The sequence below is a fragment of the Canis lupus genome, chromosome 24 (assembly GCF_011100685.1).
Source record: "Canis lupus familiaris isolate Mischka breed German Shepherd chromosome 24, alternate assembly UU_Cfam_GSD_1.0, whole genome shotgun sequence".
Taxonomy (NCBI): Eukaryota; Metazoa; Chordata; class Mammalia; order Carnivora; family Canidae; genus Canis; species Canis lupus.
In genome coordinates, this window is record NC_049245.1 from 37,688,574 (window position 1) to 37,712,365 (window position 23,792).

A 23,792-nucleotide genomic window follows, 5' to 3' on the forward strand; every position below is an offset into this window, starting at 1 on the left:
TCCCACTTTTTGGATTCTGGCCAAGCAGGGTGACAGCCAATATTGGCACTGGTCTCCCAATTGCCCTGAGGGGCAGGGACTGGGAGGAGGCTCCTGCATGGTGTGCGTGCAGCCCGTTAGGAGCTGCCACTAGACCCACAGCCAGAAGGCACAGCACAGCTTCTCTCTTGTCCTGACTTTGGCTCTTCTCTGTACCCCATCAGTGCTACACCGTATCATCATAGCGTTCATGAGAACTCTTTCTGTGCCATTAGCTCAGGAAATCCCCAGATGCCCCCAAGGTAGGTTCTGTTATAATCCCTATTTTACAGAGGGGCTGTCTAAGGCCTGGCTAGTCTGTGGAGGAGGCAGGATTTGAACCCAGGCAGTCTGGCTTTGGGGCAGTGCTCTCTGTGGTGTGGCTGGCTCCTACACACTTGGCTAGCCACTCTCCCAACTCCTAACACCGCCCCCTCCCAGGGGGCAAAGTTCTGCAGGCCGGCTTTGTTCTTGAGGAGCCCCTGATCTGCCCAGGGGCTTCCAACTTGCTTACTGGCTAGGAAAAGTCTCCTGCCTCTCTGTGCTAACAGAGCAGCTATTTCCTGGCCCCAAAGCCCCAGTACAATTCTTCCTCATGCCTCTGGGCTTGTGGCTTTGAGAGACTCCTGATTGCATACATCTCCCATTAGCCGAAGCAAGTTCTTTCCGTGGCCGCGACACAGGCGTGTTAAAAGGTAAACTGCCATACATCATCTGGCAACATACTCATTTGTCTCTGTCAGGCCCTGTTCCGGCCCCACCAGGCCCCTGCTCTCTGCTGTCAGAGAAACAGCTTCATCCTGCCTGCAAAGGCCTTTGCCAGGCCTGGGCCAAGAAGTCAGGGTTTGTGGACCCGACCAAGTGAATCCCTTTGTAAGCATTCAACAGCAATGTCTTGATGACAAAGAAATTACACGTTAATGGACCATTTTTCAATTTGTAAGCCCAAGTCAAGGCTCCTAAAATGGTACCAGCTGTCAAGGATGAAATATATGCGTCTGGCATGCTCTTACATATGTGAGGGTCGCGTGCTTCCCACCCACAGGAGAGCTGGGCACCAGTGATCCCAGACAACACAACATCATGTTTGCCCTTGTGAAGACAATATCCAACCCCACTCGCCCCCGCCTTTTTATAGCCCCTTTGGGGAAGATGTGTCTGGAGAGAGTGGAGAGAGGTGTGGGCCAGGAGACAGCATAGTTCGCATGGCTGGGATTCTGGGAGAGAAAGTACAATGACTCCAAGCCCTTGGAATGGGATTGGAGGGTCTCAGAACCCTGCCAGCTGTAGAGTCAGAGAGGAGAGGTTTCCTCCCAGCTTTGCTATTTACCAGCTGTGTGACCTCGAGCAAGTCAGTTCACCTCTCTGGCCTCAAACAGAGATGATCCTAGAACTCATTTCACGAGGTTGTAGAGAGGGCTAAGGGGGGAGGGAATGAAAGGAGCACAGAAAAGTGTCCAGCACATCAGCTGTGCTGCACAGACTGCAGTAAGCGGCGCATTAGTGATAGCTACTGTTTATAGTAGGTATGGTGGCCCCTGAAAAATCCAAGCCTACCCAGGGACTTGGAATGTGACCTTATTTGGAAATAGTCTTTACTGACATAACTGGTTAAGATGAGGTCACACGGGGTTGGGGTGGCCCTAAATCCAATGACTGGTGTCCTTATAGGAGGAAAAAGGTTATATGAAGGCAGCGAATATCTGCTGATTCATTTGTTCGCCTACTGAGGGTAAGTCCAACAGCATCCAAGACTGGCACCCAGGGCCAGCAGCTGTGATGCAGGAAGCCCCCTGGCCTGTTCAGTACCCACAAACAGTTCCTAAGGCTATCCCTGGATTTGCACGATCTAGATTTGCTATAATCGCTGCCGCTAAATCGTTAGGGTAGGGCAGAGAGGGGCAGAATACAGGCAGAACCACACATCACAGCACAGTGCGATAGCAAAGATCCCCCACCCCGGGTCAGGAGTATTTTTCCACCAGGAAACAAGAACAGTTCATGTGAGTTTGTTCACCCTTTGTCCCAGGACACAAAAATGTCAGAAATGTACAAGGGCTCCGGCCACAGAGGGACACTGTATCTTGCCCCCGAGGTCCATTTCCTGTGTGAGGCTGAGGGTCAGGGTGAAGACCACTGCACAGAGAGACAGGACAAGTGAGTGCTGCTGTGTGCATGTCGTGGGGAGCCGGTGAAGCTCCCCTTTCTCTGGGGCCTGGATTCTGGTTTGTAAAATGGGGGTGATGATGCCTGATGCCTGGTCCTTCAGCTCACAGAGTTAAGAATAACAGATGTCACAACTTCAGGTACGGTCCTGTGGGGCTCTTCCCTTTGTTCTGACGGGGTCAGCAACATGAGAAATGAGTTCCTCTAACTATGCCTCTCCCAGACCCCACTTTATAACAAGCAGACTTGACTCTGTTGCTCAGTTCATTTGTATTCACTAAGCACCAACAGTGTGCACAATGCCGTGCCGGTTTCTGGAAGGCTGTTTACAACTGTTAGCACTGCTGAGCATTGTGTGCTTTGCCTCTCAGTTGTTGCGACACATCCGTTAGGTAATGTCATCAGAACCCCATTTTTGATAGAAAACTCCGTTCAGAGGGCCAAGGCCCAACTTGCTCAAGGCCACACAGTGAGTTTAGATTCCCTTTGTACTCTGCTTCCAGATGAGACATTCTGCCTGCAAGGACCCACAACCCAGTGTGGTGAGACCCAGGCCCTCCCAGACCAAGGCGTTGCTAACACAGGCTTGTATTTCCCATGGCTGACATAGTGTCAGACACTCCTTAGTGTTACAAGCGGGTAAACAATCACTGCGACCTCCAAGACCTTCCTGAGTTGTTGCCATCCCTAGGATCATTATCTCTCCTAAACAAAGGAGGACACAGAAGGGCAGGGGGTTACATGGATGGGCGTATTAAGAAATTAGGACCAAATCCAGCTGCCTTTCACATCTAAGATTCTCGGTCACCGCACATTTTGCTCCCAAAAGGGTGCTAGATACCATTGGTGCTAAATACGTGCAGAGACAGCCAAGGTTGTTGGAGTCCAGATCCCCAGGAGGTTTCTTGGAGGAAGAGCATGACAGAGGATGGGCCAAACCTGCATGGCACAGATCCCCTTTCTCCAGACCACCTAAGGGCATTTGCGAGGAACCTGGGAGCAGGATGGCCCCAGCCCCAATCTTTTGAAACTCACCGCTTGGCGCCTTACTCCCCTGAGGGACACGGGAGGAATCTGTCCTGCCTGGCTTGGGAGGGCCTGACCCCGCCTTCCCACAGGCCTGTCTGCATGCCAGGCCAGGACTGGCCCTTCACCCACACATCTCTCATTCTCCAGGCCCCAGGAAGGAAAGTCCAGAGCCAAGGTTATCGTGGGGGTCACATACCTTAGGAGAGGGCCGGGCACACAGAGCCACAGGCTATTCAGTACAGCATTATTTGCTGTCACAAAAGATTGGAACCAACCTCACGTCCATCAGCAGGGGACTAGGTTGAGGTACTTTGGCACAACCACATACGACTCAGGTGTCAAGGGGGGGAAGAGCGGGAGGGTTTTGAGTAATAAAAGCTGACATTTATGAAGGATTTGAGCCTCTCCCACGTGCATTAACTCATTTGATCCTACATCAGTCCCAGGAGGAGGGACCATTATCATCACTTTAAAATGAGGAAACAGAGGCACCCAGGGGTCAAGTCCCTGGTGCAAGGCTCATGGCTATACACGATGGAGCTGGGGCTTGATGCAGGCATAGCATGTCAGAACCACCCTGCAGCAAGGCCTCCCAGCTTCTCCCTCTGGCCGGGGTCCCTCTGCCAGGAACTCCCCAGAACCTGGGAAAGAAGAGAAGCTCACAGACAACCTCCAGCACTTCCCGGCCCTCACTGGCCTCGGGGGGAGCAGGTGTAATCAGAGGAGCTTGACTGAAACCTCCTGCGTCTGCAACAGATTCTGATAACTCAGACGCTGTGGTAGCCAACTTCTCTCTACAGTCAATTACGGCCAGCGGGGCCCACTGATTATTTTTATAGCCTTTCCTGGAGTCATGACAAGGAAAACTAAACGATCCACAGGACCCCTTTCATCACGAACAGCCGGGTTTCACGGTTGGGGGTGGAGGAAGGAAAGAAAGAAATTACTTTTTTCCCCTCTTTGGAGCTAATCAACAGAACTCAAGGCTGGGCGGCCAATGTGTTGGTGTTGAGAAAAGCTGTTCTCAAGCAGAACTAATTGGCAACAGAAATGGAATTTTTCCCCCAAAAAAGTATAAACACGCTTTATCCCTGGGAATTACCCTTTGGAATAGGTATTCCAGACATGCTGTGTGCAACTGCCCGCGCACAACCGTCCACCTCACACAGGCGAGGCCAGAGGCAGCCCGTGGAGGTACCACTCAGCCAGGTTGGCCTTTTTTGCAATAGTATGGTCACAGAGGTCAGTGACCTAAAGCAGCTGAGCCTGGGGTGGACATTTTGCTCTCTCGTTGCCCAGCACCACTTCCCTCCTAGAAACAGCCATTGGCTTTGGGATACCCTGTGCCTTCCCTGATCCACAGACACTGGTTTGGGGGAAATTCATCTCTCAGCCCCAGGGATGAGCCCTGGCAGGTATAAGCCAATAAGCATATTCCAGGAAAATTTGAGGAATAGGCATACAACCCAACAAGAAACAGTAAGGCATAAGAAATAATATCTAATGAAACTTCTAGAAAAGAGAGCTCTTGCAATTTTAGAGGTGCAGAGAGGCTGAAGTAACTTGCCCAGAGTCACACACAGCATGGTAGTAGGGGATCTAGGACATGAATCCAAGTCTGTAGGATTGAAGAAGTTGTGCCATTTCGCTTCCAGGCTCTGCAAAGAGTGGCATAACCTGTGGAGGAAGCCAGACAAACCGGATTCAAACCATCCACCATTTACTGCCTGTGGGATTTTAGGCAAATTACTTAACCCCTCAGGGCACCTGGGTGGCTCAGTCAGTTAAGCATCCAGCTCTTGGTTTTGGCTCAGGTCATGATCTCGTGGTGGTGGGATCCAGCCCCGTGTTCAGCTCAGTGCTCAGTGTGGAGTTTGCTTCAGATTTTCTCCTCCTGCCTCTGCGTCTCCCACCTCACATATGGTCTCTCTCGCTCTCTCAAATAAATACATAAGATTTAAAAAAAAAAAAAAAAGTTACTTAATCTCTCTGCTCCTCAGTTTCCATTATCTGTGAAGTGGGGCCTATGAGGGCACCTCCATTTGTGGGATCTGAGAGGTTGAATGGATTAACAGCAATACAGGTAGAGTGAGCAATAGTACCTGAGTGAGGATTTGTCCCTATCCTCCTCATTCCGTTTCCCACACATGATGAGAACCAGACTAAATAGGCGCCCCCAGGTGGCTCAATGGGTTGGGCATTTGCCTTCTGTTCAGGTCACGATCCCAGGGTCCTGGGATCGAGTCCCACATCGGGGACTCAGTGGTGGGTCTGCCCCTCCCCCTCACTCGTGTTCTTTCCCTTTCTCAAATAAAATCTTAAAAAAAAAAAAAGTACCAGAATAAGTAAAGGCAGGTGGAGGGAAGGGCAAGGTCTCGAATCCCTTCTCCACATTTTCCTTCCTGTAGTGTTGCTTTCAGGCTCCGTTCCCTTCAGGAGCAGCTCTACCACAAAGATGGGGGACATCACAAACCTGTGGTCCATTCAAGGCTTTTGGCTATTTTTAGACCTGGAGATACACAGTTAATAGCCACCAAGCCTGTCCGTGGTGGTGGTGGTGAAGATCCAGGGGAAATTCCACTCATTCAAGTGGCAAAAAGTAAGCCATCAGACAAATGCTGCATGGTCGAGGGCGCGTGTGACTTGGCAGAGCCACAGTGGAAAATAGTTGGGTGCATCATTTCATATTCCCTGCAGCCCAGCAGTTCTGCATCTGGGTATACCCGTGAGACACGTGCCAACATGTGTGCCCTGGGACAGGTGCAAGGATGCTCAGAGCAGTACCGTCTTCTGATAGCAGGCACACGGTGGAAAACAACCCAGTTGCCGGTAGACAAGGGAAACCAGTCATGGTATGCCACGTGATAGCATACAGCGGTGGGAAGTGAAGAGGCAAGGAGCCAGGGGCAACCACGTGGATAAATTTTAGTGACAAATTTTGAAACTCTGGTTTATGAAAACAGTGACACAAGACAACAATATATCTTTTTATAAAGTTCAAAAAGAAAAGCAAAAGTCCGTAATCTATTGTTTGGGCATAAATATATAAGTGACACTATTTTGTTTAAAATAAGGGAAGTCAGGGATCCCTGGGTGGCGCAGCGGTTTGGCGCCTGCCTTTGGCCCAGGGCACGATCCTGGAGACCCGGGATCGAATCCCACATCAGGCTCCCGGTGCATGGAGCCTGCTTCTCCCTCTGCCTATGTCTCTGCCTCTCTCTCTCTCTCTGTGACTATCATAAATAAATAAAAATAAAAATAAATAAAAAAATAAAAAAATAAAATAAGGGAAGTCAGAATGATGACAGTTCTGTAAATGGATGGTGAAAATGGTTATATGACATTGAGAATGTACTTGATGTCACCAAATTGTATACTTGAAAAATGGGTAAAATGGTAAGTTTTATGTATCTTTTACCACGGTTTTTTAAAAAGCCATGTAAAGGCTCACATCGGTTAAGCATCCAGCTCTTGATTCTGTCTCAGGTCATGATCTCAGGGTCCGGGGATAGAGCCCGGTGTCAGGCTCTGTGCTGTGCATGGAGCTCACTTGATATTCTCTCTCCCTATCCCCTCCCCCCCTCAAAAAAAACCTAAGAATAAATAAAAAGCCATAAAAAGATTAACGCAAAATTCAAGATCTTAGCTACTATGGTGGGAAAGAACATGTAAGTAGGTATAGATTGTTGTCAAAGTTCTAGTTCCCAGACTGGGTGGTGGCTATATGGGGGGTTTTATTTTATAAATATAGTTAGACTGCTGGGTGGAAGGGTGAATAGGGCAGGGCAGTTCAGGAGCCTCTTTCACTGTGTCCTAAAGAGGTGATGATTCATTCATTTCCACCTAAGATTGATTTTTTGAGTATGGAGGAAGGCTTTCTTGACTAGGATTTGGGGACCAGGGATATAATGGAGGTTTCCGGGCAAGTGCATAAGGCCTTTGGCCATTCCGTCTGCTATTAATCAGGCATAGGACTGTCTGGTCCCTGGTGAAGGGGAAGGGGGCATCCAGTGGTGCATTTGGAGAGCACATGTATGCCCTCCTCCACATGCTCCCATCTGTAGGGTCTTCTTCCCTTACTCATTTGGAAGGCAGTGCTGGGCATTCTCCTCAGAGGAACGGGTGGAGCGGGGGTGGCAGGTTCAGTTCAAGGGACAACACAGTAGCAGCCACCTGGCTACAACAGAATCCTATAGCAGAGTCCCCAGGATGCCTGGGTAGCTCAGTGGTTGAGTGTCTGCTTTCGACCCAGGGCGTGATCCTGGAGTCCCAGGATCGAGTCCCACATCTGGCTCCCTGCATGGAGCCTGCTTCTCCCTCTGCCTGTGTCTCTGCCTCTCTCTCTCTGCATCTTTCATGAATAAATAAAATCTTAAAAAAAAAACAAAGTCCCCATAACCTCTCTGACTCCCAGTGTATCTGAAATCAGATGTGGGAGATGATGTTGTTTACAGGGCCCTCAAAGCCTGAGACAGATGAGACAGGTGAGTGCAGGAGCCATGTGAGGAGTCCAGAATCTGTGCCTGGGTTGTTTGACAGTGCATCTGATGATGTATGGCTACAGTGACTCTGATTGTTATGCAAATTAACAGCCACAGTGTGAGTTGACAGAGGCTATTAAAATGTGGTATTCAAAAGTGAAATGTAGTATGTGGCTCTCTAGCCACATTCCTGGAGACCCTAATTCCTGGTTTTCCCAGAAGGTCTTGTCACTCAACATAGCAAAGCAGGTATTTCCACAAGTTTATTGGGTGCCTACTATGGAATATAACACTGCACAAAAAAGGCCAAAAAAAAAAAAATCTGTACCCTCAGGAAACTCCTATGCCAGTAGGGGACATCTAAGAAAATAAAAATATATACTATGCTCGATGGTGGTAAGTGGTAAAGGAGGAGCTGTGTGGAGATCTGGAGAATGAGTGTCCCAGGCAGAGAGGAAAGCAAGTACAAAGGTCCTGAGGCAGGACTGTGCCTGGCACAATTGAGAACAGTCAGTGTGGCAAGGGGGAGAGCAGGGGAGATGAGGTCCAAGACCTACAAGGCCTTACAGGCATGGTCAGGACTTGGCCTCTGGATGAGGTGGGCCCAGGACTGAGGGCAGGAGAGTGTTCTGAACAGAGGTAGGACAGGATCTGATTTTATTTTAACAGGACCCTGCTGGCTACAGATAGAGAACAGACTGTCAGAGACAAAAGAGAAGCAGTGGAGAGACAACTATAATAGCCCAGAGAGAAATGGCCTATTGGACCAGGCTGAAGGCAGGGGAGGTGACAGGAAGCCGTCAGCTTCCAGATACAGGTTGAAGGGAAAGCCAATAGAATTTCTTTTTACTGAAAAGTGGAAGCAGCTGGGTTCTACCTGTATGTTTCGGGGTCAGAAAAGTTTGAGACCTGGTTAGAAAGTAGAGATATGGTTACCAAAATAGGTCCCTTCTTCCAGCCTCCTGGGATTTCTGATAGGCAGGCATTGAAAGGAATGTTTTAGGTCTCCATGCAGATGAACACCCAGGATATATTGTGAAGTGGAAACAGGAAGATGCAGAATAAAATGTATAGGATGTATAGAGTAATCCCAGTTTTGAAAATTAAAATTACGGGGATCCCTGGGTGGCTCACCGGTTTAGCACCTGCCTTTGGCCCAGGGCGCAATCCTGGAGTCCCGGGATCGAGTCCCACGTCGGGCTCCTTCCATGGAGCCCACTTCTCCCTCTGCCTGTGTCTCTGCCTCTTTCTCTCTCTATGTCTATCATGAATGAATAAATAAAATATTTAAAAAAAATTAAAATTACATAAAAGGAAGGTGTGAAAATGAGTGAATGAATAGTCTGGAAGAATAGACACCTGACTTAACGTGGCTGCCTAGAGTGGGAGCCACTGACACCAAAACTCAGGATTGCCCTTCCAAGTGCACAGAATAAAATAATTATAAAACCCATTTTAAATTATTTTGAAAATTGCTGTGAGCCTGGCTCCACTCTTGCCATCATAGCTGAGCTTCTCTTAGCCAGCGTCCCCACCTGGGCCTCCTCCTCGGCCTCGACTGTAAGAGACGGAACTCAGGAATGAGAAATACTTTCCTCTCCTGCTCGCTGGCTTGGGAGAACTGGAAAGGGCCCACCTGGCTCCCAGGGTTTCTAAAAATAGAAAGTTGTCTTAACTTTCCTATAGGTTTGGCTTAGCTGTTCCTTCTACTTGTTCCAAGATGCCGTTTCTATTAGAGAATCATGCTTTGCACATGAAAATGAAGTACGGCGGGAGCAAGCCTGTAAGCAGATGGAATTAACAGGGAGCTGCCCCTGATGGATCGCCAGCAATGCCCCTACACGCAGAGCCAGTGAATGCAGTGAGGAGCCCAGGGCCGCCGCCGCCTGCGCTGGGTCCCAGATGTGGCCTGTGCAGACGACACCGCCTACCCAACCCAGTCTCTGCTTCCCTTCCAATGCTCAGAACAGGAGTAAGGAGTTGGGCTGTTGGTACATTTTAGGCAAGAGGAGGAAGCTGAGGTATTTGTGTCCAGGCTGTGCCTGGAGTTTGACTCCCTTTGGGTAAGGGCTGAGGATGGTCCATGCCAGGATTTCTGAGACCCTGGGCACAAGCATAGGTGCTGTGGGGCCAGTAGTATGCTGGTAAAGGCTAGCAATTGGTGCTCCAGGGAAGATAACATTCTGTGTGTGCATGTGTGCATGCATGTGCACACGGTGTGTACATAAACAAATCTATGCACGTACACATGTGTACATACACATAGACACACACCTAGGTTTTTTTTTTTTTTTAGATTTTATTTTATTCATGAGAGACACATTGAGAGAGAAAGAGGCAGAGACGCAGGCAGAGGGAGAAGCAGGCTTCATGCAGGGAAGGGAGCCTGACGTGAGACTCGATCCCAGGTCTCCAGGATCATGCCTTGGGCTGAAGGCAGCGCTAAACCGCTGAGCCACCGGGGCTGCCCCCACACTTAGGTTTATTATGGATGGTACTGAAATAAAGAATGTGCATCACATGGTTTACAAATAAAAATAAAATTTGCAGTACCCCCTTTTCTAAGTTTCATATATTCAACTGAGTCACACAGAAGGGGTTTGTTGATTTTTGCCCCCAACCTTTGTGTCTGTAGTCAGCCTACACTACACTTCCAAGTGATGAGTGAGGGTAGTTCAAGGCTGGTTGGTATTTTCTTTGGTTTAAGGAGTCAGACAAAAGTGATACAATGAAGTGTATCCATGAAGTGAGCAAGTGCCTTCATTTTGGTGCTATTGACAATGTAACAGCCACAGAGGCGAGATGGCACTCTCTCTGCATCATTAACTTTTCCTGTCTCCTTCCTTCAATCTAGATGATCAGCACAACATTAAACTGAGCCCTGAGTTGGACCGTTACCAGTTCCCACGGTGTAACGACTCCCATTGTGGCCGATTTCTCAGGCCACCAACCTGAAGCCACTATATGCGGACTTGGGAAGAGATGTGTAACAGCTCACTGCCAGAGCTTCCACCAGACAGACAATGCGGACGAAAGTAACCTCAGGAGCCCACAGAGCAGCAAATGTCCTTTCAGACATGGAAAGTGATGAGCAGTGAGTACTTGTTACCTTTATAACACCATTTATTTCATTGCAGGTCTGTGAAATTTAATTTTTAATAGTTTCTCTGTGTAGCAACAGTTCACCAAATTTCCGAAAATCTGACCATTGGCTTTCAAGAGCTGGTACAAGCTGGCTCCAGCACACCACTGTGTAGGGACCACGTGGCCAAGAGGGTCACAAGGTGGGGAGGAAGTTAGTCCCTCCCTCTACCCAGAACCCAGAGCAGCTCGGGCACTGAAAGGGCGGGGGCTTTGAGAGTTGCAAGGGAGGACAAGCAGAGCAAGAGCCCAGTTTGGGGGCACATGTGGGACACCCCTTTGCTGCTCCCTAGAGAGAACTGGGGGACCCTGGAGCAGTGCTGAGCTGATGCAGAGAAGGTAAGGGCTTACAGCCAGCACGCATCTGGGTTCAGTCACTCCCCATGAAGGCAATCCATTCAGCTCCTCAGAAGCTCGCAGTGTCCGTAACAAGGCACTGCAGGTCATCAGTCCCTTCTTCAAGCCTACCTTCCTGCCACCTCCTCCAGCACCCTCCCTGGGGGCAGGCTTGTGGGAGACCTTCATCTTCTGTCAGCTTGTTGAGAACTTAAGTGCCCTCCAACCAGACTCACAGAATTTTAGAGTTGCAAAGAGATTTGAGAGATTTCCTAAAATAATCCCTTTGTTTTATAGATGAGGAAACAGAGGCCTAAAGAGGGGAGGTGTCTTGTTCAAGGTTACAAGAAAAATCAAGAATAGAAGTGAGTGGGATGACCAGTCATCCTGGTGTGCCTGGGACTGGGGGTATTGCCCGGGACCCCCACTCAAGGTCTCTACTTGAGCCCAAGGCAGAGGGCCTGAGTCAATCCCCAAAAGGAAGGGAGGTCTGAGTCAGAACAGAGCTGCTGCAGGGTAGAATTTTCCAAGAGGAGAAAAAAGAGGAGGCTGCATCTGGGTGCTGGGATCTCCAACTCTGCCCAGATGCCTGGCCCCAAGAGATTTCCCACCTGCCTTGCCCTGCTCTCATTTTCTCAGGCTCTTGGATGTAATGGGCATCCTCCTCCTTAGTGCTAGGGAGACACTCACTGACTTGATCTGCATCATATCTCTCTGGCTGCTGCTGCCACAGCTGTGGGGATGTATATGTAAATAGCCTCTGATAATATTAATACGTGATCCCTCCCAAGGGAGGCGTGTGGAAAGCTCTGTATGTGTTTCACAATTCTGTTTCGTCCAGAGGAGCAGTGGGGGCCCAAAATGATTTGAAACAGATTTTTGGAAAAGAAAATAAAATTGGAACAAAACCTAGTGGAGGCATGTGCCACTCGTCCCACGCCCAGCTTTCTCCACCCCTGCCTGATGTTAACCCTCTTCTCCCACCTCCAGGAGCCTCCTATAGCAGCGTGGCCCGCACAACACACAGCATCGGGCACTCTTCTTTCCAGTCGGGAGCCCCTGCCCACGATGCGTGCCCCCACCGGTCCAGAGGTGAAGGCTGCTCACCCCGGGGCTGCCTCTGTCCTGACCTCTCTACCTGCCTCCTACAGGTAATCCTCCCTTTGACACTCTCTCCTCCTGGACCCCTCATTCATGGGGAGATCACAGAATCATAGAACAGAATACAGACTACTGGAAGTGGAGAATTCAGTGCAAGTCAAGTCAGAAAGACCAAGATCTGATGCTGACCTCTGCTACTGGTCAGCTGTGTGACCTTGGGCAAGTTACTTGACTTCTCTGAGCCTCTGTTCAGTGTACCAGGAGGGTAATAATACTTGCCCCATGGGAGGCTTGTGGGTATCCATGAGCTATCAGAGCTTCATAAATGCCTAGCACAGTGCCTGGCATATGGCAGGTACTCAAGAAACACAGTCATAGTAAAAGCTCCTTAAAGATTAACTATTCCAACCACTCAATTTCAGAGATGGACAGATGGAGGCCCAGGAAGGGGAGAGAACTTGCCCAAAGCCACACAGCAAGCCCATCCTGCCTCCTCTCAGGCTCCCTTCTCTGGTGGAGTTCCAGAGTAGAGTGTGAGCAAGTGCTGTCCTCCTCACCCCTCACCTCCCTCTAGCGTCTGGTCCACACGCCAGCCTCACTCACCATCTAGTAGGTATGGGCATTCAGGCTGGGTCACACGTCCTCCTGCAGGCAGCCTGGCTTTCTCTGGCGCCGAGGTGAGCGTCGACTCCCATCCACTGCAAGAGTTGAGCTCAGACTCCGGGAAGCCCTTCCCGACTAGCCACTCTCTCCGGAGGTTGCTTCCAAGGAGCCCACTGTCCCCCAGTCTTCCTTGCGGAGCCGAGGGACGGGCGGGGACAGCGCACTGCGGGGCTCTGATAGCGCAACCCGGCTGTTATCTGGCCTGTGTCAGGGCGCAGGCAGCTGTGGAGCCGGGGTTCCAGGAAGCCTGCTTGGGGCCCCCCGCCGGCCGGCCCGTTGCTCTCCCCGGATGCTGCCTGCTGCTCTGGCCGCGGCCGATTGCCCGTCAGTGTCACTGAGCTCTGCCAGGGAGAGTTCCATGCTGGCCCCCAGCAGGCGGGGCCCCCACCGCTTCACGTCCCACCCCCCACTCCCATCTTGGCAATGGGACGGGAAAAGGCAGCTAATTTCAAGTCCGCACAGCGCTTGTGGTTGTGTCCTGAACTCTCTACGATTAATCACGGAGCATCTGATTTCTGCTTCGCCTCAGAGGGGGGTGTGGGGACGCCTGGAAGTTTCTGTTTACTCCATTCTGCGCCGGGCTGTGTGCTAATCACAAACAGACAGGGACACAGCCTCGCCCTCTCTCCTCTGCCTCCGCCTCTTCTTACCTTGCCACTTTCATGTCCTCTCCTCACTCCTCCTCCTTCTCCTCCTTTCTTCCCTCTCCCCAATGTGTCCCCCTCTGTCTGCCCGGATCTGATGCTCCACACACCCCATCCTGTGGTCCTGGTTTCCTTCAGCCCCATCGTCCCCTCTGCACCTCCCACTTCTCTTGGGATGTGAATTAGCTTGGCATCTTCCCTTTACGTCTTTAGAGTTAGCGTTCAGCTTTTTTTACTGCCTTTTTTCCTTGATTTCCAACCTAATTTTTTCAGGCTCTTCCCCCAACCCCCGCTGCCCCTGCTACATTTGTATGTATGACTCCTACAGACTTGATGTGTCTCAGTCAGGGGGTGGGGCCTAGGCATGACACATGAAGGGCTCCCTTCGTCACCTTGGCACAGCAGCTTTCAGATTCTGCTCAGGGATGGACCCACGAACAAAGCCCTCATTGACCACCACCGCAGAGAGGCCTGGCTCCATGGAACCAACCAGCCTGTAACACCTAAAGATGAATTTCTCTCTCCCTCTCCTTGGCTCCCTTCCACCCTACAGCCACTGGAGACAAGAAACCAGAAATAAGCAGCCCCAAAGAATAGTAACTGACACTCCTCCCCACAAACACACAGAGTATGTGTATGTGTATGTGTATACTCTGAAGGGTAATTTGGCAAAACCTTTGAAAACCAGAAATGAGTATATATGCCCGCCACCCAGAACATAACTTATGCCTGTGCCCAAGGAGGCTTGCACATACAGGTCTGCTTAAAAAAAAAAAAAAAAAGTTTATCATAGGAAACAATTGAAAATAATGTAAACATCCATCAAAAAACAATCACACAGAATGCGGAAGAGTCATGCTGTGGCTCAGTGGACAGCAGCTTAACAAGAATGAGCTAAGTTGGTAGGTAACAAGAGAAGTCAGTCTCCAAAAAAAAAAGAAGAAGTCAGTCTCCCAAGACATATTACTGAGTGAAAAGGGGGTCAGGATGATACATTTGGCATAATCCTGACTGTGTAAACCCCCCACCCCCTGCTTCGTACACACAAAAAGAATGAGATACTATGGACACATGTATCAAGCCTGAAAAGTCTTAAAGGATTTAAACCAAACTGGGCCATTACCTCTGGGAAGAAGGGCAAAACAGTTTAAGGATGGTGCTCTTCCCTGTAACAGTTTCATTTTGAAAAATGAAAATGGATTCATCTATTGCCTGTGTCCTAAGCAGCTTCCTCCTCTGCACCCAGGTGTGGAGAAACTTTCATCCAAGCATGCACCTGCTTAGACTAATTCAAAGAATTCTACAATATGTCCACTGAGAAATCAACAGTCATGCTGAAGGGAAAACCCAGAAATTCTACAGACACTCAAGTGTGATCACCTCCACTCAGATGTGGGACCCCTGAGCCAGCAGGGACTTGTCACAGAATGAAATCCCTCAAGAGCAGGAGAGTGGTCCTGGTGACTCTGTCGGGAGCTTAGGTCTCCTGGAAATGAGGACAGTAGATACATATCAGAAAGGAAAGTTTTATAAAGTGCTGACTTGATTTCAGGAAACCGTGTCACCTACTCTAACTTAAAACATGAAAACCATTTTGAAATGCTTGCCAGGGTTGAGTATGAACAAGTTCAGGCCTCACAGAGAGAAAGGGCTTACTGAACAGTTTAGATTGTCTGCTCCCCCATCACTGATGACACAAGAGACACAATGGGCACTCAACCTTGTGTTCCATGCAAGGTGCCCCTCCTGTGCTATTGATGGGATTCTTCACATGTTGCATGCCTGTTGGCTTCCGGAACTGAGCTAGGGGAGCGAGAAGACAAGTGACATCCTCCAGCGTGGAAGGAAGCTCCAGGTTTGGAGCCACGCTGTCTCAGATGTGGGGTGTCCAGTTGTCAGAACATGTGGCAGAGAGAGACCGTGCCCAGAGTTTACACAGGGTCAGTGCCCAAGGCGACTTTAGGAGCTGCACAGACTGGGCCCAACACAATGCTGAACCTCCCGGTGGAAAGCCCTCATATTCCCGATGCACTGCTCTTTCAATCCCATTTGGCCTGTGAGGAAGTCTCAGCTTTATACCCATCTGATTTGACCACCTTTACAGCATTTACTAATCTGTTTAACAAAGAGAAAGCAGGCCTCAGGCTTCAATCATTCAGCAACCAACAGTGTCTAGTTATGACGGTGTCTGGCAAGTGATGATGGTTTTTCCATTGATACTTTCCTGTTCTTAATATTTTAAAGTTTAAAAGTAAGTCCACCAGATAAGGGGAGAATGAATAAAATCCTAATAGGACATGGAGTAGAGTTAACAATAACATATTCATAGTGGTTCATTGATCATGGCAGATGTACCATAGTAACATAGGATGTCAACGATGGCTGGAAGTCAGGGGCAGGGTACAGAAGAGTTCCCTGTACTTTCTTTGAAGGTTTTTTGTAAATCTAAAATGAGACTAAATTTTAAAGTTTATTTAAATATTTGTAATGAACTCAGATAAAAATAGGCCCATGCTGTTTTTTAACATGTAGATCCGGAGAGAAATGGAGAAAGCCAATTGTGGCAAAAATGTTGACAATTGGTGGATCTAGGGGAGGGACATATGGGTGTTCTTGATGCTCTTCACTCAACTTCTTTGCAGGTTTGAGAGTTCTTACAGTTAAGTCGGGGGGAAAAGTAAATCAGTTTACAGAAAAATCTTAAGTATAGGAGAGCCCTTGGGGATGAATATGGCCAGAGTTGTCACAGTGGTGCCTGAGTTACTGGCATTTGGGGGACACTAGGCAAAGAGGTGGTCTGGCAGGGAGATCTCACTACCCATCGCCCCAGAACCCACTTCCACGAGCCCCAGCTTCCACGAGCACACACCTTCCAAATGGTACAGCATATCCAGTACTTTCAAACTCTTTTACCATCTCCACCCAGGCTCCCCTCACAGCATCCTCATGGTGTAAGCAAGGCAGGTGCTGTCACCCCACAGGCCAGGCTGGGCATTTCGGGGATGGAGATGAATAAGGAGGAAATGTTCTAGCAGGAGACAGATGGGTAAACAGAGACCCACAGTGCCAAATGCTCATTTCAGGCCAGATAGTAAGTGCTGGGTGGGGCAGCACCTTTGAGAATGAAGGGAATGTCCCAAGGAAGGGTGTCACCAGGGAAGGATGAGTAAACAGAAAGGTTATGTGATCTTTCCAGAGAACCTTCCTTCTCAGGCCCTCAGGGTAAAGCCAAAATGGCAGCTTTTATGCCCTGCAGAACCTTGGTCTCTGCCCGTTTTCCTGCTTTGCTCCCTCGCCTGAACAAACAACCCTAGTGCTCTTACTGTGCACAGCCTGTCCTTCCGGTTCCCCTAGCCCCTCAGCTGGGAATTCTCTACCTTGGGGCTTCTCTCAGCACCTTGCTTGGCTCTCACTTGGTTAATACCTTAACCCTTAACCTGCTGGCAGCCTACCAAGAAGCACATTCTCCCAGAGCTCTCTGAGCCCCTACTCTGGGCACGGTGCCCCTCTTGGCGCCATCCTCAATGCCTTATCATGTAGAGCTGTGTAAGCTCACAGACCCTGGAGTCCGGTCCTAGCCTATCTGTCCCAGCTGTATCCTTTCCAGGCCTCCATTTTTTTTTGTCTGTAAAATGGGAATACCTATAGTGCCTCAGTGGTATGGTCTGAGGATTGGATGAAATATACCTTCCTGCTTAACATGCAGTCTGGGGACCAGTAGACTGGAGCTTGTTAGTGGAGTCACAGATCCGACCCCAGGCCTCCCAGACCAGGTCCTGTATTTTACCAGGATCCCAAAGTGATGCGCATGGATGCTGCTAAACTTGACAAGCACAAGACATTATGTGGAAAGTGTGCAGACCTTGCCTGGCTCCTCTTAAATAGCCGTTATCATCATCATCATCATCTTTGTGTCATCCCTTGAGATTGCCTGTTTCCTCATTCTTCTCCACCTGGTCCATCCTGACCAGGACAGCCCTGTGTGCCACTGCATGCTTAGTAACCCAGAGCAGAGTAAGTGCTCCGTAATTAAGGGCTAAATTCCCTCATTTGTCCAGTTCTCATGGAGAAGCCAGACTGGGACCCAGATGGCCTCACTTCTGGCTTTTTGGACTCATTGCTACCATGAATGCCCAGCATCCTACAAGATGGTGGGGACAAAGTCTGGGGTGGTGAAAGGGCCTGTGAACTTAACAGAAAGAACAAACCCCCAAACTCAGCCTACTTGGTAAAATCCATCGTTCTCGAGCTAGTGACATCAATATTCCCCTCCTCTGTCGATTCTGTCCACCCTCAGTCCTGCTGAGAATGTCACATTGCTGGGTTCTTCCTGGAGATAAATACCCAGATCCTTCATCCCCAGACCTCTCCTCCACACTCATCTTGACCCAGCCTCACTCCAGGCACCTCTGCTCCTGTGACAAGCTACCAGTTCATCAGATAGAAGAAGGCTCTGTTTTGCTGGGGAAACCTTTAGAACGACAGGTCCCTGCTCTGGCGTCTGCCAGGGCTATAAACCTTGGTTCAGCAGAGGAATGAATCTGCCCCGAAGACTGGAGCTTTATCAGCTAAGGGGATTAGCAAAGGCCGAGTCCCGACCTGAGAGAAAATCCCAGACACCCTCCACACTCCCCTTGGGACCCTCCAGAGTCAAATATTTTCAGAACCAACTCCAGTTAAGTAAATAGTTCTCTGCACGTGAGTGCCCACAGGGTTTCTCCGAGGACCTGACATTCTCCACTTGGTGACTGTCATTTCCTTACAAACATAACATTGAAAGCGATCTTTGCATTCCCAGAATGACTTCCCCAGCTGAGGAATTCTGCGAGTCCCCTTGAGTTCAGGGCTATTGCTTTATTTCGTGCTTTTATGACAACACCGCCTAAGTGTATCCTGTACAGTTTGATAAGAGCCCTTTGCCCCCCTCCCCGAGCATGCGTGTCTTTCTTTGCCACAAACTTCTAGTAAACTCTTCAAATATGCACTGCCTAAATTGAACCCTGATGCTCGGAACACTAATGGGGAACCCTCTTCAAAGCAGTTCTCTACAACCCAACAGTTTACATGTTGCTGGAAACAATGGACTTAAGTGCACAATTTATTTGGGTTGGCTGGTTTCATGCTGGTTGGAATCTGCTTTGGGGGAAAAACAAACCCTGCATGTGTTTAGATTTATAATTTATACCGAAAGCACAAATACCTCGTAATAGGGCTAAAATGAGACACAGTTATGAGCAGGAGGCATGCACATGTTGGCTTTGCTGTTTCATGGACATACTACGGGAGATTACAGACTGCTTTTTAATTAAGCCACCATCTCCCTCTGCCTACCCCCTGCCCCAAAAGAAAGACCATCTATGGCGGAAGCTGTAGACTGCCTGGCCTGTGTGCAAGTGCCCTGATCTGGCACTTTCCCAGCTGTTCCACGCGTTGCTCCAGTGGCTTGCAGTGCCCACCTCACTCCATCCCTCCAATAGCCTCATCCGTGGTGTCACAATCCCCATGTTACGGAGGAGGAAACTGAGGCATTGAAAGGTGAAGTCACTTTCCACAGGTCCCATAGCAAGTAATTGAGCCAGGATTCACACTCAAATAGTCTTGCACCAGAATCAGTGCTCTCAACCCTTAGGTACTTCTGTAGTAAAATCTGCAGACCCAGTAGCCAGAATGCTCCATTAACTTAATTTTTTATTGCAGTTGAGTTGGAAAAGAAACAAGGCAAATAGCGAGACAATAGTAATATCAGGACTTAAAGCAAAAATGAGGTCCCGCTCTCCAAATTAAATGACACAAAATCTAGAAAATAACACATTCAACCTCTACCTTCTGCACCTCCATCTTCAGGGCCAGAGAAGGAGATGCAAGTCCCAGGGGGAGACCCTGAGAACCTCCATCAATAATAAGGAGCCAGCACTACCCTTCCAATTCCAGAAGCAGGAGCCAGAAGAGTATGCTTCAGGGAGGTTGCTGTGGCAGGTCATGACAGTAAGGGCCCCTACTGAGTGTCCTCCCTGGGTTCATTGCCCTTTGCAGTGTGCTAATCCGGCTCCTTCTGAAAGCGTATGTCTCCACCCACTTGAATCTGGTGGCACTATGACTTGCTTTGACAGAGTGAGGTGGAAGCAGTGCTTTGGAACCAAGCCTTCAACCTGCACTTTCTGCCTTTAATTTCACTTGCTGGGAGTTTCAAGACCACAAATAGTGAAGAGGCCTGGGGTAGCCACCCAGAAGACCAGACATACCTGGGGAAGGGAACCAAGGCACCTCTGCTGACAGCCAGACCCCTGCTGGGTGTATGGGTGAGGCCCCCTTAGACCCTCCAGCCCTAGATAAGTTGTCAGATGACTGTAGCCCCACGAGTGAGCCCAGGAAGGCCAACAGGACTACTGCCCAGACTGCTACCCCACAGAACGGTGAGAAATGACCCACTCATCGTTGCTTTAAGCTACTAAGTTTTGGGATAGTTTGCTACACAGCAGCTAGAGTGGAAATCATTGTTAACACAGTTAAAATGAAGGTTCTCTGCTGAAACCACAGCTGTATTGCCGTATGACTGCTTCTCCAGCACAGCAGTTTCTGGAGGATTTGTGGAACCATGTGTCATAATGTGTCCTTAGCCCTTTTATGAGGACACTGGTAGCCCAATGGTAATTTTGCTTCTGTTCACTTATTAAATATATGACCATTATTTTCCATATGAAAAAGGAACTGTCGTTAGCACTAGGGACACAGATAAATTTGGCATAGTATGCTAAGAACTCCCAGGACAAGAGAGGAAGTGACAAGAATGCTTCTAGGCAGGAATTCATTCAGGAAATGTCCGAGTACCAGACACCACTTTCAGGGCCAGAAATACAAAGATGGGAAGGTCACAAATGCAGACCTCATGGGGTCTTTGGTGGGGGACCTGGACTTCAATAAAAAGAAGACAGGGCACCTGAGTGGCTCACTCAGTTAGGCATCTGTCTCTTGGTTTCAGCTCAGGTCCTGATCTCATGGGTCGTGAGGTCGAGCTCTCCATTGGGCTCTGTGCTCAGTGGGAGTCTGCTTGGATATCCTCTCATTCTACCCCTTCCCCTGCTGCGCTCACTCGCTCTTTCTCTCTCTCTCTTTGTCTCTCAAATAAATAAATCTTTAAAAATAAAAATAAAAAAGAAGACGTGAACATGTGACCACAAATGGTGTCCAGTGCTGTGAAGAAGCAGCACAGGGTGCCCAGAAAGAGAATTCACCTGGTGAGAGGAGGTCTGGAACGTTCGCTGGGTCAGTTAGGTCAACCTGGAGCCCAGCTTTGTTTTACATACAAACACAGAATGTTTTCTACCTCGTTTTTATATATACTGAACTCCCCTGGAATGCTATGACCATATAAATTGAGAGAAGACTGAACTTTGCTTGGGAATTCTCCTTGGTTGCTCTTCTGGAGGAACAGCTCTGGCAACAAACTCCGTGTGCTTGAAGCACGTGGGTGGTCCGCCTGCACTTGAAGCTGTATCTTTTTACCTGTAAGCTCAAGCACCTGGAGACTTTACTATGCCTTCCAGCATTATAATACAGATGATTTTGTTATAAATTACTTTTTACTCTCCTTTATTACACAGTTTGATGATTACATTTACATTGTTTTCTTATATAAGTAGGTAGGTTACGTTACTGAGGAATTTCATTTCAGGGTTGATGAAGAGGTGTTGGCTCTGATAAGGTTAGAACCAGAGGCTTTGGGGCACCTGGGCTGCAGTAGTTGGTTAAGTATCTGACTCTTGGTTTCGGCTCAGGTCATGATCTCGGGGTCTTGGGATCAAGCCTACATTAGGCTTCACCCTCAGCATGGAGTCTGCTTGAGATTCTCTCTCTTCCTCTGCCCTCCCACTTGTGTTGTCTCTCTCTAAAATAAATTTTAAAAGTTTTTTTAAAAAGAAGAAAAACTGCAGGCATCTTCAAAACCCTCCTTCTGCTGGGGGACAGGGAGTCGGGCCAGTGTAAGAGCTAACAGAGGGTATGGGGTTAGAGCCCAGAGAGCTAGGGACAGTGTGGTACAAGATGAGGCCAGAGGAGGACATGGGGACACTGGATCCTCATACAGTACTGGGGGGGATGTGAAATGGTACAGTTGCCATAGACAACAGTCTGGCGGTTTCGCAAAGGCTAAACATAGGATACCATCAGAATCAGCAATTCTACTCCTAGGCATATCGCCAAGAAAAAAGGAAAATATATGTTCACACAAAAACTTGAACACAAACAGCATTATTTATAATGGCCAAAAAAGGAGAAGTGACCAGGGTGTCTGTCAACTGGTGACTGGATAAACAAAATGTGGTCTGTTCTTACAATGGAATATTATTCAGCCATGAAAAGGAATGAAGTACACTGACACATGCTACAATGTGGATGAATCTAGAAAACATGATGCTAAGTGAAAGAATCTAGACACAAAAGGTCACATAAGATTCCATTTATATGAAATGTCCAGAATAGGCAAATCCATAGAGACAGCAGATTTGTGGCTACTTGGGACTGGCAAAGATGGACGGAGCAGGGTCGGAGAGCGACTATACATATGGGGTTTCTTTCATGGGTAATGAAAATATTCTGGAATTAAATAGTGCTGATTGTTGCATAAGTCTTTATATATTAAAAGCCAGTAGGGAGGAGCACCTGGGTGGCTCAGCGCTGTGGTACCCTGGTGGCACCTGGGTGGCTCAGTCGGTTAAGTATCTGCTTTCAGCTCAGGTCATGATCCCAGGGTCCAGGGATTGAGCCTGCATTGGGTTTCCTGCTCCGCGGGGAGACTATTTCTCCCTCTCCCTCTGCCTGCACGTGTGTTCTCTCAAATAAATAAATCTTTAAAAAAATTCTCTCCCTCTGCCCCTCCCCCCAAATATATATATTAAAAACCACTAAACTGTATACTTTTTTATTTTTTAAAGATTTTATTTATTTATTCATGAAAGACAGAGAGAGACAGAGACAGAGGCAGAGGGAGAAGCAGGCTCCATGCAGGGAGCCTGATGTGGGATTTGATCCCCGGACTCCAGGATCACGCCCTGGGCCAAAGGCAGGCGCTAAACTGCTGAACTACCCAGGCATCCCTAAATTATATACTTTTTAAAAAGATTTTATTTTTAAGTAATTTCTGAACTCCGCATGGGGCTTGAAGTCACAACCCGGAGATCAAGAGTCACTCTACTGACTGGGCCAACCAGAAGCCCCCTAAATTGTATACTTCAAAAGGGTGAATTTTAGGGCATTTGAGTTTTGTTTCAAGCAAAACAAAAAGATGAAGCTGAAGAGCTAGATGGGGCCACACCATGCAGGACGCCATGGCCCACGCTGAGTTTTTATCTTCAGCCTCAGACTAATGGGAGCCGTGGAAGGTGTTGGGCACCAACGTGGCAGCACAGGTTTGCATTTGAGAAGGATCTCCTTGAATCATGGCCTGGAGACGGATACAACAGATGGTTTCAAAGGGCAAGGAAGAGCCAGTGTGTGGACCAACACCCAGCTTCAGGCTGGAGCAGGAGGGCAGCCACTCTGAATGCAGTTTGTGGGGATGACTGTCACAGGAAGAGGCGTGCTGGGAGAAACAGCCTCTGATGATAGCATCTGGGAGGATGTTTTAGAAGAGGAGGCATCTGAGCAGAACTTTGTGGGGTTGGTTTAGGGCATCCAAAGATTCAAGGGACACTCCAGGAATAAGGAAGCAAATGAGGAAAGGTTTACTGTGGTTTTATTTGGCCAAGTAGGAAGGGAAACAAAAACTGTGGTAATGTATTCGGGTCCTCTAGGAAAACAGATCCAATCAGATATATAAAAACGCATATACGAGGAGATTTAATACAGGAACTGAAGCATGAGGTTATGGAAGTCCCACAATCTGCTCTCTGTAAGCTGGAGAACCAGGAAAGCCAGTGGTGTGATTCAGTCTGAGTCTGAGACCTGAGAACCAGGGGAGTCGATGGAGGACAGGAGAAGATGGGTGTCCCAGCTCAAGCAGAGAACAGATTTGCCCTTCCTTTGCCTTACTGTTCTGTTCAGGCCCTCAACAGATTGGATGATGCCCACCTGCACTGGTGAAGGCAGCCTTCTTTACTCACTGTGATTCAAATCCTCATCTCTTCCAGAAACCTCCAGACACACTCAGAAATAATGTTTTACCAGCTCTCTGGGCGTCCCTCATCCCATCAAGCTGACGTAAAAATCTATTATCACA

The 23,792-nt window shown here is 48.7% G+C and overlaps 1 protein-coding gene and 1 long non-coding RNA gene across 8 annotated transcripts in view; one reads left to right on the forward strand and one right to left on the reverse strand.

The window, feature by feature from the left end:
* Nucleotides 1-13,615, reverse strand: part of RIPOR3 (RIPOR family member 3) — a 73,729-nt gene extending 60,114 nt beyond the window's left edge. For 6 of the 7 annotated variants that reach the window (XM_038572588.1, XM_038572587.1, XM_038572584.1 and 3 more), the window contains exon 1: nucleotides 12,876-13,615. The gene's annotated coding sequence lies outside the window, so the exon portion shown is untranslated. The remainder of the gene's footprint in view (nucleotides 1-12,875) is intronic. The other variant, XM_038572589.1, reaches the window with a different exon arrangement.
* Nucleotides 1-23,792, forward strand: part of LOC102152749 — a 41,340-nt gene that overhangs the window by 1,524 nt on the left and 16,024 nt on the right. Inside the window, exons 2-3 of the long non-coding RNA XR_005377974.1 lie at nucleotides 10,549-10,788; nucleotides 12,162-12,322. This is a non-coding gene — a long non-coding RNA (uncharacterized LOC102152749). The remainder of the gene's footprint in view (nucleotides 1-10,548; nucleotides 10,789-12,161; nucleotides 12,323-23,792) is intronic.